General features: G+C 38.2%; 1 protein-coding gene across 4 annotated transcripts in view; it reads right to left on the bottom strand.

The window, feature by feature from the left end:
• LHFPL2 (LHFPL tetraspan subfamily member 2) overlaps positions 1-16,985 on the bottom strand; it is a 129,288-nt gene that overhangs the window by 72,325 nt on the left and 39,978 nt on the right. The window contains exon 1 of one of the 4 annotated variants that reach the window (XM_074813445.1): positions 11,424-11,555. The exons of the other annotated variants lie outside the window; for them this stretch is intronic. The gene's annotated coding sequence lies outside the window, so the exon portion shown is untranslated. Of the gene's footprint in view, positions 1-11,423; positions 11,556-16,985 lie in introns of those variants that run through there. 4 annotated transcript variants of the gene reach the window in all.

Below are 16,985 nucleotides of genomic sequence, written 5' to 3'. Positions count from 1 at the left end.
GGAGAAAGAAGATATATTTAAATTAAAAGCCAACATTGCAGCAGGAACAAAATAACTGTGAATTGACTGTGAACACACTTAAGATGCAGGTTAAAAGATGATTTCTAAACCATCTGAAAAAGCAAGATTCTGCAACAGCCTTTCAACAATAAATGCAGAGGCAAGAAACCTTCCTAGTTTTAAATCAGAGGCTGATGACACAATGAAAGGAATTGCATAAAACCTGATTGCCTGCAATAACAAGGGAACAAACTCCTTTACAAGGGCCTTCTCATCCAAAGATTGTACATATTTTACAGTACGTTAACATAGCATACCTTTCAATCTCCTCTCAGAAAGTATGTATTTAATAGCTTAAAGCCACCTCAAACCCCACTCTTAAAACCAAGATACACATTCTAAGTCCATTTAAAATACTCTCAAAGTATTAAACATCAAAAATGCAGTTTCTCAGTTTTTAGGCTTTACCAGCCCCACACAAAACTAATGGCTGTATCCCATGCTTTCGATTATTAAAGGCAGCAGATAACTGCATTTATTAAAAGCCTTGATCATGCACAAGATACCTACATCAACTACATTCACAAAGTCATGTTTAAAGAACACGAAATACTTTTATGTCATTCTAGACAAATGTTAAAAAGCAAGACACGGGGGTATAAAGATGTTTATTTTGAATGTTATTATCTCTTTTTTTTGTTTGCAAAGTATATAAACAAAGAAAAATCCATGAAAGTTATTTTGAAACAAAACACTAAAAACTAAGGTCAAGCAGACCTGCTCAAAAACAAAGAAAAGGAAGAAATTGGTCACTTCACAGAGCACAAGCAATCCAGAGCACAGGAAATCCATATGAAAGTTTTTTTTTTTTTAAAGAATACATAAACTCTGGTATAACATTCACACATCTCTCCAGCAGTCAAGCTAAGAGACAACTCTCTGGAACACAACAAACATTTCTGAAACTTCCTTCTGTTCTCTCCATTTCTCAAAACATTGTATTTTTCTATTTTATTAGCAACAAATATTTTAATTGGCACTGGCCATTTGCTTGATACCAGAATAAACACAGTGATAAATGTGCAAGGTGAGAAGTTAAGGAACAGCCAGCAAGGCAGTGAGATGGAAGACTCCCATTCCTTGGAAGGCAAAAAAATGCATCACTACTAATCTCCTCACGCCCCACTTTAAGTTTGGGGGGGTGACTCCATTATTTTCCGGAGAAAAACTATCTGCAGCTGGGTTCACAGCCCTCTTAACCCTTCAATATAAAATGATAAGGCTAATTTTAAAACTTCCAAGAAGGTTTGAAAGCTTCCAAGGAAACACTATAAACCCTGAAAGAAAACATAATCTGGTCTGTTTAATCAAGTTTGCCAAAATTTAAGAAGCAACAAATTTGTTAGGTTCTTCCCTCCCCCTTCCTTTTTTTGCAGGTTCAGGAAGTCAAATTATTTCCAGGCTACACTGGATCAAACAACTGAAAATGATCTTATAAGCTACACATTTTAACAACAGCTTCAATCCTGCAGCAACTGAAAATGCAGATTCCTACTAGTAGGCACGATTTTTCAAAGTCTATACTTATATGAGAGAGGCCAATCACAATGGAAACAATTATCAATAGCCCTGTTTCCATGAGCTTTCTTATCATCTATGAAGAAATTAATTCCCAGAACAATTTAAAAATTCCTTAAGTCTTAGTGACTGCCCAGTGCACTGATTCCAAATCATAATTCTGTAAAGTTTAAAGCTGTAAATTCCAGAGTCCCTAAATACTAACCTGTTCTGCCCCAAAACTAGCTTTCTGAAGTAGTTGTATGCACTTTTTAAAGTGATTTTGCCAATGAAGACTGAGGTTTAGAATACAACATGAGTAAGTTTTCTGCCATAATTGCTTTCTTACGGTACTCCAGCAATTGACCACTGACGAAATCTCTTACAGGCAGAGCTGGTTGGTTTAAATCATTGCTTTTGAAAGCACACAGATGATAAGCTACTACTTTACTCCCCAATATTCTCAAAAGATCTCTCAAATCAAGGAAGAAAATTACACATATATACACAATCCTGCTTTAGTATTCATACATATAATATATCCCAGCTCCATTCAGGTAGTCCCCCGAGGTTTTGGCTCTCCAGAAAGAGTTAAATATCTGAAACAGATCCTTTTCTTGTTCATTTATTAGTACTGTTTTCAAAGGACCGTTCAGAGAATGAAGCCTAAGAAAAATGCAAATTCTCCACTCCATGCTTGACTAACAAAGCATTCAATCAGTTCCCACTGAACTCCAGTTCATTTCGTGTCCACATGCAAGTGATTAGGAGTACATTGTTCGAAACTTAATTCCACATCTGTTCTTCTGTGGGACTTGGAAAACAGATGAATTTTTCCGACAATTGTTTGCAGAGTGGGTAATCACATGCATGTGTAATAGTATCCCAAAGTGCAAGGGAAAAAAACTCCATGAGTCTAAGAAGCTTTTTTGCTGAATGTTTCTGTTTCTTTTCTAAGATAAAAAAATAAGATGCTGTCAGATGGAAATCATTAATAAATGCTTGAGAAGTCATCCACTGTAACTAAAAAGGCAAAGCAAAATCCAGCTTTTCTTCCTAAAGGTCATAATTTCATGTCCCAGTAGTTTACCTAGAGACCCAAAATCCATTTTATGGCCTGACAGGTAACTTCTAAAAATTATGCAGAAGTGGCAAAATCCCACAGCACTACAACACAGAAAATACACTGTTTCATCATGGAGATCTGCAGTTGCGAGAGAATGTTCCAGGCTATTACAGTATGAAAGACAGTATCTTTTGAACGGATCACACATTTAAATGATAACAATGTATTTTCTTTTGATCTCTATAAAATGCTGATAAGCACAGAAAGGAAGAATAGATAACAACTCTTCACTGTATTTGCTAATGCAAGTGCTGACAGCATCAAAACATATTGGGGAACTTAAGGTTCAGAAAGCACTTATTCCACACAAGACACAGTTATGCTGAGGAAATCTGCCACAGTTTGCCGTGGATGCTAAATTCCACATTTGCTCAAGAAATAATGGGACAAGTTAATGAAGAAAGGATCCACTGACAGCCATTAAACACAACTGCCTCCTTTGACCCAGTAAGTCCTCAAGATGCAGAGCAGTGGAGACTATGAAACCATCAGTGTAAATTTGCTCTGTCCTTTAGGCCACTGGTTATTGTCAGATATTGGGTTAAATGAACATCTGGCTAACTATTTTATTTATGGCCTTATGACACAGGCTGGAGCGATGGGCTGAGGCCAACTGTAGGAGTTTCAATAAGGCCAAATACCGGGTGCTGCACTTGGGCCACAACAACCCCCAGCAGCGCTACAGGCTTGGGGAGGAGTGGCTGGAGAGCTGCCAGTCAGAGAGGGACCTGGGGGTGTTGATTGACAGCCGGCTGAACAGGAGCCAGCAGTGTGCCCAGGTGGCCATGAAGGCCAATGGCATCCTGGCTTGTATCAGAAATAACGTGGCCAGCAGGGACAGGGAAGGGATCTTACCCCTGGACTCAGCACTGGTGAGGCCGCACCTCGATGACTGTGTTCAGTTTTGGGCCCCTCACTACAAAAAGGACATTGAATTACTCAAGCGTGTCCAGAGAAGGGCAACGAAGCTGGTGAAGAGTCTGGAGCACATGTCGTACGAGGAGCGGCTGAGAGAACTGGGGTTGTTTAGTCTGGAGAAGAGGAGGCTGAGGGGAGACCTCATCGCCCTCTACAACTACCTGAAAGGAGGTTGCAGAGAGCTGGGGATGAGTCTTTTTAACCAAGTAACAAGCGATAGGACAAGAGGGAATGGCCTTAAGTTGCACCAGGGAAGGTTTAGACTGGATATTAGGAAGCATTTTTTTTTACAGAAGGGGTTGTTAGGCGTTGGAGTGGGCTGCCCAGGGAGGTGGTGGAGTCCCCATCCCTGGAGGTGTTTAAGAGTCAGGCTGACATAGCGCTGAGGGATATGGTGTAGTTGGGAACTGTCAATGTTAGGTTGATGGTTGGACTGGATGATCTTCAAGATATTTTCCAACCTAGATGGTTCTCTGATTCTGTGACATTACCTTGGACCTTCATCTGACCTATACATGTAACGAACACAAGAGTGATATTATCTACAGTGATTGAGAAAGAAATTCACAGAGAGGGCTCAGAGTAGATGACTTTTTTTAAAAATTTTATTTTACTTAATTGTGAGCTTAAAGCAACAGTTAGTCATCTATGAGGACGCATCAAAGAAAGGCCAAAATTTCAGTTCAATCACACCAAACTGATGACTCAGTCAAAGAAACCAGATACTGCTGCCAACTCCTACAGTGTTACTGTGAACTTCCTAATACTTCGTGTTTTCTCAAAACTGTGGGTGCCAGAAATATGCGATTACCTCACATTTTTAGAGGTGTTTTCAAACTGTTTTCCACAGTCATTAGGGCTAGAAACATGGACAACAGGAAGCTCAACAAGGAAAAAAAAAAATAAAAAAAAAAACAACCACACACACAAAAAACCCCAAAAACCAAAAACCAACAACAACAAAAAAACCCACAAAAAAAGCCACACACCAAACCAAACCACTTCGTTTGTACAATATGAAGCGTCATTATTTTCAGTTCTGTTTCCCCCCCACGCTGGTACTGGCAACAGTGGAAACCAGGTTAAACCTGAGTAATCCCATACATGGCCAGTGCTGAAACACTGCGTCACCCTGGAGAAAACAGAGGAAGAACATGAATGAGAACCAGAAAGACTTCCTAGAGTGAAAACAGAGAAAATGTACAGAGGAAATCAAGTTCAAATAACAGAATGCTTATAATTTATGTCAAAAGAAGCTATACAGAAAAGGAAAAAAAAAAAATGCCTTCTACAGCAAAGGACACTGATGGGTTCTAAAAGTATTCTGCTCAGCAAATTGCTATCTGACATTACTTAAATAGGACTTCCATTTAAAATGCATAGGATAACCAGTTCCTTAAACCAGAAGACACAAAGAGGAACTGCTGCATATGATAATTATGTATTTCCAATTTTATTAGCTAACTTAAATTTATCACAAAGGTAAGATTTATAATGCAGAGCATGAGATCAGACAGCATTGTGCTTTGGAAGAAGTGTTTGTACCAAATCTGAATTAAAGCTACTGAAACGTTAAAAGGATAAGCAATATTGCTTGGCTAAGAATTAAAACACAACAAATACCCTTACTTATAAGTAGGCAGGTTATGCAGATATGATTACCATACCCCGCAACAAACTGTAAACAATAATAACTTTGAATTTTGTTCTTTCATTTTAAATGATGTCATGTAAAGAATCACTGAAGGCTCTGTGTGAGTAAGGAAAGATTAGCCAAGTCATTAATGGTCTGCAGAGAAAGATCAGGTGAACAAACAAAATTCCCTCTTGCACATCCAACCGTGCTGATGCCAGGACCACACCAAAGCTGAGCGTCCATGCTGCCAAGTTATGTACCAGTCCCACGTGAGTCTGCTTACTCCAAATGTTGGGAAACGTCCCAAAGAAGAGTCTTGAATTTTCTTTCATGTGCCATGGGCACCGGAAGAGAGGTAATTCTCATTTTTTAGCTTGAGTACCCTCTGCCAATACCACTTCCTAAAACACTACAGCATGCATATACACATATATACGTATTTTTAAAAAGTGCAACACCCTCATATTTAAACCCCAAAGACCACAAACATATATACTTTAAAAAGACTCCTATAGGCTTTTTTCCTGTTAGTGTGACCAAAAGGCTAAATGAAATTCAATACACATAGGAGTCCCACAGGTCTCTTCCACTTTGTCCTTCTGTAATTACACTAAAAGCTTTGCTAGAGTCTCTCAAGGCATCTGGACTTGACACTTCTCCTATTTATCCAGCTAAAGAAATGTCCCCTGCTTCTTCCCTGCCAATACCATCAAGAATTTAATGTATCAGCAGGGACTTGAAGCTTGAAACTCAATCCAGTATTTCCATAAAATATTTCACAGACTTGCACTGACTTTTTTTTGACTTAAAAGAGCAAAGGGTTTCCGTACAGCAATTTCGGGCTAGATTAATCCACTCATGTTTCAGCAGCGGGGGAGGGAGGAAGAGCCCCATAACATGCAGCCACCAAATTGATTTAACATACTGGAGACAGAAAAGAAATCCTTATTAGAGTCCCTTCATACCTTCTTAAAATATCACAGCAGTTATTTAATGCCTCCTATGAAATAAGGAGGGATAAACACCAAGCAACAGATAGCAAATTAAGGAAATAAAATGCGAATCAAGAAAAAAGAAGAGATTGTTTTTTACTTTACAGGAGGTAGGACAGTGGCTTGGAACTTAATTGTACTCTATACCAATACACAAGGTGACAAGGAAAAAGAAAATCAGAGGAGGATTTGGATCAAAGAAGCACTCATTTGCAAAGTTGAGCTGATCCCCCTTTTCATAACTAAACAACAAAACAAGTACTTAACACAGAAGAAAATCCTGTTCTACCACTTATACCAAGTGTCAACAACACTTCCACTTTTATTATACCATCCAGTAAAGTAAGCATCAGTAAGGCTAGTTAGAATTCTAAATTTGTCTTTTTGAGAATGGACTATTTTTTGCTTGCTACTACTCTGACTTTTAAATATTGCTTGTGCAAAATGGCATCTTTGAAACTCGACATGTCCTCCATTAACACATCAGTCAAGCATCCAAGTGTGCAAAACATTAATTTTATTTAAACTAAAAAGCCCCATCCCAGCCTTTCTGAAACAGATCAGAAGTTTATACTGGGTTTTCTTCCAGTTATATAACTGTTCAAAGTGAGAGAGAAAGATAGCTCTTGAAGATGAAAAGAAGCAACAGAAGAATAAAAACCAAGAAAATTAAATAAAGGCATTTCTTTTACTTCGCTAATGCTTTTTTTAGCCACCAGAAATAAGACAGAACTGCTATTATTCTATATAGAGTGTTAAATAATATCAACTTACATAATCTTAAACATCCTTTTAATTCCCAGGGCACCCACTGCCAAGATCCTAAAATCTGTTTAAACCTTCCAAATTCTGAACTGAGGTCAAAAACAGAGAGTCAGGATTTACAAACTTCAGTCTTCAACTCTTCAGAAATATTTGACATAAGCAAGAAACAGGTTATAGAGTAATTCAGAAGCACAGCAGAAATAAACTCATCATACAACAAAACCCTTGGTTTACATACAATCATGCACTGAAGAGGGACATCAGAAATATGACCTGCACATAACAGGAAGACACTTTCCATTATCAGCAACAGAAAGTATGTATCTTCACAAGTCACAGGCAGGATAGATTATTTCGCAATCACGAAACCCAGCAAGGATAACAATACACTAGAATAAACACTAAAATTTCTGCAACTCTATTCAGTTTTCTGGAAACAAAGTTAATCCAGCAAAGGCCGTTCAGAACTGTGCATCCAGGTACAGTGTTCCAGTTCTACACATGGCAAGCCATCTAGAGGAAAGGTTTAAAAAATTCAGTCAATTAACAGTACCTGTCCTTTCTTTGTCTTCTGAATACTGTATATTCTTTTTAAAAATATTTCACATGCTATCAGTGATTTTAGGGAGAGTATACTCGTAAGTACATCAATGAAAGATTCCTAATGGTTAACTCAAAATCCAACTGAACTAAAAAAGAGCCACAGAAACTAATATTAAATACTGCTAATTCCTGAGTGTGTATTCCAGGCACTTGTAACATTCCTCTCAGATGTTAAGGTGAATTAATACACCTTATATCAGGTTACATGTCATAGTACACATATAGTTATCTGTAAAGCGCATTCTAAAAGCCTGTATGTCTGTAACAACAGTTTGTTTGTTTGTTTTTTTCATATTCCTACAGCCTAAACAGTTCACTTTTAATGGAAGACAAACAGGTTTGGATGACAGCATATATCGCTATTAAGCTTGGCTCTCAAACCTTTGTGCCTAACATAATGGCTTCCTGCAGAGTCAGTCAAAAGCATCTTGCACCCAGAACAAATACTTTTTAAAATAATCAGAAACAAAGATCAATTAACTAAATGCCACTTCATTTTCTCTAATCATCAACATTATTGTCTTCCCAAATAATACATATTTTTTCCATAATCACATGACAACCAAGCTCCAAAAATATTTATATGTGGTTTTAAAAGCCTAGTAAGGGAAGCTTCTTCCTGGTCGGTTGGTTGCCTCAGTCATTCCTTTTGACAACATTAAGAATTACATGGATCAGCAATCAGGAGCCTGTGAGGCCAAGGACTTAGTTTCACATAGCCTTTAGTCATACTTGATAATTTTTTTCATGTTTTTATTGAGTAATATTAAGATGCATATCACATTTGGCTTGTTAAATTGTGTTGCCTACCATTATCAGCTAGGAAGAATGAAATTCAGAAGCAACTGCTGCTATTGAACAGGGAAAACAGAAACCTCTTTCTGCATCTTCAAAATCAGAAGCTCTGTGAAGCTTTTGGAAAATTTACATTTATTTAAAACCAAAGTTGAATGTTAGGCTACAAAAAGTAGGTTCTTCATTAAAATAAGTATTTATGACTTTTAGGTTTATCACAGCATTGCAGTCAAAATTCTTAGTAGTGAATTTCTGTTAGTTCATTTAAAGCTTTAACTTACCCAATATTATTAACTACCTACCACTGAACAATTAAATGATTAACATTCAAGAATCCTACTACTCTGGGTCTGCTTTTTATGGTAAAAGACTTTATTCCAGCAGCAGGGCCTTAATGGTTGAAAGGCAAAGTCCTGCTTATTGAGAACTTTTTACAACTTTGTTTAATGCCTGCTCACTTTCAAAGAACTGAATGCCAAGACAAGAAACTGCTGAAGAGTGAAAAAAATGAACAGCCCGATGGGCACTGTCTGAAGATGAAAGAAAGTGTATCCTCTGTAACCACAGAACACATTTAACCTGAAAGCTATTCTGGATCTTCACACTGGGACAGTGATCCAACAAGCTTGGATGGACAAGCCAAGGAGCTTCTCCATAGCAATGAACTGGATGGATGCGAAGCCAGGTAAAATCTAAGCTGCAGTACTAAAGAGCCTGTGGCCAAACAACTCCTCACCACCACACGAACAATCTGGCCACAGAGAGCAATTTATTTTTTTTCCTTTCAGCTTTATGAAAAAAACCTCATTTTCTTCAGGAATCTTGTTTTAGCCTGCTAGGGATGCAACTCCTGGTTTTCTGCCTATATAAAAGAGCAACCTTGTTCAGAACTTCTTTTAAACATTAACTTTGGACTAATATTTTTTGATTTGTAGCACTGATGATCTAAAGTGGAAATGTCCATTTAGACAAACCATTAGAAAAACTAAACGAGAAAGAAAAAACAGTGGAGGTGGGTGAAGATGCTGTAATTACTCATAGAGGAACAACAATCCTTCCCTTTAATTCCCCATTTTGTGAACATCTGCATGAAACAAATTGAATGCTTTTGTCTAGATTATAAAACAAAAGTCCTTATAAAACTCAGCACAAGATGGTAATTATACTTAATACTTTCAGCAGAAAAACAAAACAACTTTGAGATTTGCGCAGGAAACCTGTAAGGCCAACCATGAGGCCAAAACACATTTTTAATATTCTTAGCAAACAAAGAAACAAAAAAGCTTTCATGGCAACCTCCTATGCTGTATTTATGCAGTGATCGAGAGTGACTTTAAAGCCACCATTAACATATATAATAAACAGTAGGAATTGATATTTAAGGCTATTGCCTAAGCATAAGAAAACATGAAACTCCTACAAGTGCTTTTGAATATAGTGGAATACAGGTCTCTTTCCTAATGAGGCTATGAGCAGCAAAGATATTTTCTTCCTTCCTCCTTAAAAGACAAAGAAAGAAAAAAACAACATATCTGCAGTCCCTTATAGTTTACATTACTTACTGTATTTATAGGCTGTGTAAATTACTACCACTTAAAGCAAAGCATTAATTCCTAAGGGAGATCATGAAGGGCACACTTCCTTCACGTAAGTGTTTTGGGTAAGTAGTATGTTTACATTGCCCCAAACAACTATTAAATTCAATAATTCTACCCCCTTTTACAAAACAAATACATTCCTGTATTCAGTAAAAAGGGTATCTGTAAATTAAGAGTATTTTCCTGGTTCAACACAATGTTAATGGATTTTCCATTTGTTTCCTGTTTGAATTTTAAGGAAGGGTTTTTCTGATAAATGCATCTTTGTTATTTCTGAGTATTACCCAAAAAAAAGTTAAGGAGTTATATTTGCCAGACACTCATCCACATGAGTGACAGCAGCTCTATTCACAGAGCTCCACACCATGAAAATCCATCTGGCTGAGATGTTCTGATATGCATGTAGTTCATTTTATGGGTTACACAGTCTAACCTCACACCTAGTATTTTCATTTTCTTTCTTCATGAATTCACAGACACACAAACTATACCACAGCCACCAAAACCAATCACAACCAGTCACCCCAGAGATTTCAAAAGTATGCTTTGCCCTAAGGAACTAGGCCAGCAAAGTAGAACTGGTTTTAAAACAGAATACTTGTAACTAATGCATACTAGGTTAAATTAGTGATACTAGGTCAGCTTCCAGGTATTTCCTGTCCCCCACCCACCCCAATACAAATATAAAAACCAAACGTTTAAATCAAGATGAGATCCACAGAGAGGTTTGCAACTGTTCACTGTTTTAAGGCCATTAGAACAGTTTCTGGAACAGAGATGAGATCTCCACACTCTTATCCTTAAGTGTTATGAGCTAAATAATGAGGTCAGGGCCAACCTCTCTTTCCCTACCATGCAGAGGGCCGCATTCCCAGCTGTGCAGTGGGGTCCAGAGAGGGTGGCCCCATGCTGGTGACCCACTGGCTCCAGCCCCTCCGGCCAGGAGAGGTGAGACAATCTGAACCACCTTGCAACAAGGACTGAAATGCACCTTCACAACCAAGTGCTCCAATGATTTGGTTACCACAGAAGTGGGGAGCAGAACAGCATCTTAATACTCCAGTAATTCCTTTTTCTTTTTTTTCCCCTTGCAAAAAAAAGAGTGCAGTCATTTATCTGCAGGAAAGGGCTCCAGCCCAGGCCTCCCTCCTGAGTGACAACAGTGTGAAACCTTCATGGGGGGCAGGTTTCTTCCCCCGAACATCCTTGCCATGGACCATTTGCTCCTCAGGGAGATACAGTAGCTGAAACATACTTAGGCAGCTTTGTCCTGCATTCTAACATCTTCGCTCTCTGAAGCAAGGAAGAGACACACAGACCTACATTTTAAAAATTTACTTTAAAAATAATATAAACGCATTCTATTTTCACAACAATACTGAAGCCTATACAGACAGCTTGCTGCCTCTGGTTCCCCCCATACTTGAATGTACCTGGGGACCAGATCAAGAAGTCCATGTGTAGCCAAGATGCCCCACTTGCAGGTCACTGCTTGCTTTTTGGAAGCTTTCCTTTTGCCTTGCAACCAGCCTCCTCCAGCTGTGTTTGACTGCTCAGCTACAACATCTCTGCTCCCTCCAACAGTTGTTCTCTCTCCCCATGCCCCACTCCAACATGTTTTTTAAACGGCTATACCAATGGCTCTTATCATTGTTCCCTTTCCTGTAGAAATAAATATTTCTTGAAACTTTATGCCTCCAAGCAGCAGCTAAGGAAACCAGTTTTATCTAGTGTGCAATTCTTCCTTAGCTCTGCCTACTGTAAGCCTCTGGATTTAGTAACTCGTCTATGCACAGACAGATAGGCTAGCTCATCTACCCCAGTCCCCTCGCAGAATCAACATGCAGAAAGGGGATGTAAAAGCAGTTACAAGGATATGAGGAGTTCACAAAACCATACAAGTTTTCCTTCAGTATCTTAAAATTGCTCATAGACAAATTCCCCCATTCATTCCTATATAACTGACCAATTTAAAATCTTTACTTAAATGTATTCTACAGCTTAAGAGTTTAAGATTGTAATTAAAAGAGGGAGGATACTTCTTGCTCTTTTTACTTTCGTAGCATAGTTTTAACCCCTGTTCAAATGGATGTTCAGAAAACAAAGGGTCTGGCTAAAGCGTACATTTTCTAGAGTATTTTTAGCTTGCTTAACACTGAAGGAATTCACTACAAACTCTCCATGGCATGGAACAACGTTCCCACCAGTCTCTCTGTTACAAATTAATGAAAAGCTGGCTTCTCATTCTCTGCCTAAAGGCATCTACCATGCATCATAAACTTCAGTCATGGGCACTGAGGAGTACATCAGGGTACAGCCTTACCCAAATAGTCCAGAGAAAGCTCTCTACTTCGCATTCATTGCAGCAATATGACCTCTTGAGCCTTTTATACAATTAATTCTCATGTCCTCTCCTCTCATTACCAAATTTCTCCAAAAGCATCACATGTTCAGAAAAAAACTGAGTTCTCAGATCCTCTTTAAAGCACAATATGCAGGACAATCACATGTATTTTTAACAGCCACACTCCACCACTGACATGTAATGTTGAGTTTGAATGAAAGAACAGGAATCAAGTATTTGCAAAATTACATCAAAAAGACTCAGCGGTGATCTTTGCATTAAAAGCCCTGCTCTAAACAAAACCTATAAAGCATTTAAGCTGTGTACTTTGGAACAATGCCTAGAAACACGGCTACAAAGAACCCCCCACCCAAACCACTTCTCTTTGAATGGTATTTATCAACAGTAAAGCAAATATAAAATTATAATATGAAATCACTTAGCTATGAAAGAAAAACATCACTGAAGCAACAACAAAAAATCTATTCTAAGCAAACTTCAAAAGTGCTAAACACTTTTAATTCAACTGCTCCTGCTTGTGTCAGTGAGAATAACTTTAAGCTATTACTGGCTACTATAGAACAATTTAGTTTTGAAACACTAAAAATACTTAAAGACAGTTTTAATACTGTACTAAATTTGATCTATAGGGCTTATAAACTTTGCCAGTCAGAATTTACTGTTTCTAAAGAAAAGTGACATTTTACAATTTAAAATAGAGAAGAGCCAAAGGACTGTAATAACCTAACTTAAACATAGTTTGAGTTATCAGATAATAGTACAAGTGATTTATTTTAAAAAACATGTTTTAATTAATCATTTATGATCACTGGGCTAGAAAGCATTAGCCTACCTGCCAAAACCTGTGGTTTGCTTTTGACTTCTGTAACTCAGAACAACATTGACAAATGTGCAGAGGAAAGACCCATAAAACATTTTCCCTTATTTTTAAGTTTGGTATTTCACAGCAGGCCACATATTTGTCCCGCAATGTGGTCTTTATTCTGGTCTCCTTTCCCCAGTTAAAGTTCTTCTAGGTATGCAGCTCCAAATAACACCTACTAGATGATGGCATGGTCTAGCGCAAACGCAACTTCCAGCATAGAGTTGCAAACTGTACATGCATAGTATCCTCCATGCAACCTAGCAAGCAGTAAGGACAGAGAAGTCATCCATCCAATCCTTCTCACCACTAAGGCTCCTAATACAATATATGAAGAAATCACATAAAACAAAGAGTTTTCATCAACTTTCGGAGGAGTGAAGTCTGAATTAATTAAAATTTATAGTGTTGGTCTGCTAATGGAAAACTTGCATCTAAACTAAACCCTTATATGGTAAAGAATTCCTCAGCTATGGAAAACTAATTAAAGCAAGTAGTTTCATGAGCTCTGCTACTAATGAAGCTTATTTTTGTCAGATTTGTGCTTCAAGACTTCTGACAGGACATTTTACAGTTCCTCCTCCAACTGGCCACATATTTTTGTAAAATAGAGGTACCCTGATGGCTGAAATCAATTGACTGAACAAAAAAATTGCATAGAGAAAGAAGCACCTTCAGATCCCAGACCAGAAATGTAACAGCTAGGGGAGGACAACACCTTGTAACAAGGCTGCACAAAAGACACTTGCTGGCAAGGAAGGGCTACGTGCTATGCACACTCCTTACCCCCTAATACCACAGAATGATGCAGTTTCCTCCCAATACAGAAGTGAACAACTGAACAGGACTCAGACATTTTCTTTGCTGGGCCACTCGGACCACACCCCACCAGCATCTCTGCTGAATTTCCTACAACCACCTATTACCTCGTGCTCAACACACTTTCATTCAGCAGCGCTGCAATGCCCAGCCCTTCCAACTACTCACCACTTCCTAATCCTCCACACCACATAGTGCTACTGTACGTACCAAACGTGGCACAACGCTATACCCATACTGTCCTTTCCACTACTGTATGCCAAATATACTCACTCTCACTCCTTTGTGCAAGGCCATAAAGGTGCAGCATAGCCAAAAGGGGAGTAACAGAACATTTGATAAACCACAGACAGGCATATATGGTTGACTGACGGGCAAAGAGAGAGGCACAGCTAAACTGCCAGGGCACTAGAATAGAACTCATTTACAGGCTCAGCAGATTGCGTTGCAGTTCAGATCCACTTCACAATCAGGTAAATGGATTATTTTCTTTGCAACAAAGCCCAAGTGTTTCTTATTTTAAATTCTAAAGTAATTTTATTCCTATTTAACTGAAATTTTACATAACATCTTGTTTCTCAGCCTTGACAGCTGTTTATCAACATGTTTCTCAAACTATAATAGGATTCCCTTCATTATTCTCAAATTTTTATATAAAAGGAGAAACCATAAAAATAGAGCTATTATGAATGCTTTTAGCAACCAAAATGCCTGTGGAAATATCTTTCATCAAATAACATCAGCCACTATTAATGACTATGTACAGCATACAAAGGGAGGAACTTCAGTAGTATACTACTTGTGGAAGTTATCACTTTGAGAACTACAATCTGGTTCCTCCTTAATTTGTACATGTCATCTAACCCATAATATATGAACATAGGTCTTCACAGAACTTTGGTTAATCAAAGAAATCTTAACTCAGTTTTACTGGTAGCAAAGTAAAAAAATTCAGTGCATTGGCCAACAAGTGGATGACAGTGCTTTCAGTGTTGTGAGGCTGACTCTTACATCAGAGCACTGTCAAACCTTCCAAGACCAAAACAACTGGAGATCTTCAGCAAAGAAGAAAAATTACCAAGGAGAAGAGCACAGTGGCTGACAGAATGACTGACATGTGGAAGAGTCAACAAGGAACTATTTATCACAACAAAACCCAGTGGGCAGCCCACTAAATGGCAGATCTGTAACAACTGAGGAAATGCTTTCTCTTCACAATGTATACCTGGGTTCTGGAATCATTGCAGCAAAACACTGGACACACATAAAGCACAAATGGACTCAAAAAAGAACTAAATTCTTGAATGACAGATCCACTGCTGGTTATTTAAAACACAAATGCTTGGGTGCAACCTTTAGCTAAGGAGGTCCCTAAACCACTAATTAAGGGACCTAATCATGGGAAAGAATCACTATATATACTTCATGCATTTCTTAGATTTTTCTCCCCAAGCATCTTTAGTAGCTGCCTTTGGAGAGAGTGTGGAACTAAATCAACACTTAGCCTGACCAGAACATGGCTGTTCTTCTGTTCTCATGAAATACTGGAAGACATGCCAAATATCAGACAAAGCCAGACAAACCAACAGGCACAAAATGTACACAGATATTAGACTCTTATTCCCCTCCCAGTTCACAAACAGCATTAATCACCATTTCTGCAAACAGCATGATATAATGTAAGACACAACAGATTTGGACAGTTATGTGTAATTATTGTGAGAAACAAAAATTACAAATGAGAAAAATTATTTTACCTCTCACATGTGTGGTTTCATTCACTACTGGGATACAAGCCATGATCCACAGCCAACTCTGAAGCAGGAAAACAAATTAGGTACAAACAGATTTAAAAGCCAAGGCTGTATACTATAAAGAGGTTAAATGTTGGTACACTTTTAGAAAGCTTTTCTAATTCAGTGGAAATCGAGACTGGACAGGTGGACCATGTATGTGAGGAATGCTCCATCACAGTACATAGATCCTGCCCAGTATAAGGAGTGAGAAGTCGTTTAGGCTAAGATTTTTCTTCCCTTCATGTCTTAAATGGTACTTTCGGTTAACTATTAAATTTCCATCAAGATCTACAGTTGCTTCAGATTTGTAAAACCAGTCAGTCAAATCCAGCTACACAGGAATGGGGTCATTTGGGGGTGTTTTTAGGGTTTGTTTGGTTTTTAGTGTTACAGTACTTATTGCATAAGTGATAACGCAAAAAGAATTAGGAACAGGAATTTTTCACTTTTTCTAAAAATGAGGCTGATATTAAATCTGATATCTTTTCTATGGGGAAAACAACAAACTGACCAAGATTTAATTTTGTCATCATCTGTTTGTCATGGAATAGGATTTTGTTCTTTTGGACAGAATTTGCCACCAGATTTCTATTTGCTGCTATGCTCAATAGCCATCAGGAATGACAATGATACTTCAGCCTGGAAAACTAGCATGACTTGGATGCCTGTAGCAACTGAGATTCCCTAATCCCCAGTTAGGTGACATATGACAACCTGTTCCTTCTAGTAAAACAAAATGAAATCAAGAGGACAACAGTTTTGGCACAACTACTTTAGTTATTAAGGAGAGTTAAGGGGAAAGAAAACTTACAGGTTTGTCCAAATGGCTGAGAATGCCTCTGTCTTCTTTAGACAGAGTTAACTCTGCTCCCATGATTACTAATATCTGCCTGTTGGTTCCGGTCATAAGCAAGTCCACTGAAAAAATATACCACCTTACTGCTCTCTGGTGTAAGGTTTTCCACAGGAATGAGCATTCCTGTGGAGCTACATCTGTGTCGAGAGCCAGTTAGTTTCCCTTAGCTGAAGTTGTTCCTATACCACTAAAACTACAGGAGGAGCTATAAGAAACTTCAAAATATCATCTTATCTAATTTCTACTGTGACATACAAGCAAGTATAGTTAGATCCTCCTTGAGACTTTTTTTCTGTC

This window comes from Strix aluco, chromosome Z (genome assembly GCF_031877795.1).
Source record: "Strix aluco isolate bStrAlu1 chromosome Z, bStrAlu1.hap1, whole genome shotgun sequence".
Lineage (NCBI taxonomy): Eukaryota > Metazoa > Chordata > Aves > Strigiformes > Strigidae > Strix > Strix aluco.
Note: the sequence above shows the minus strand (reverse complement) of the source record. Positions and strands in the feature narration are given on the sequence as shown.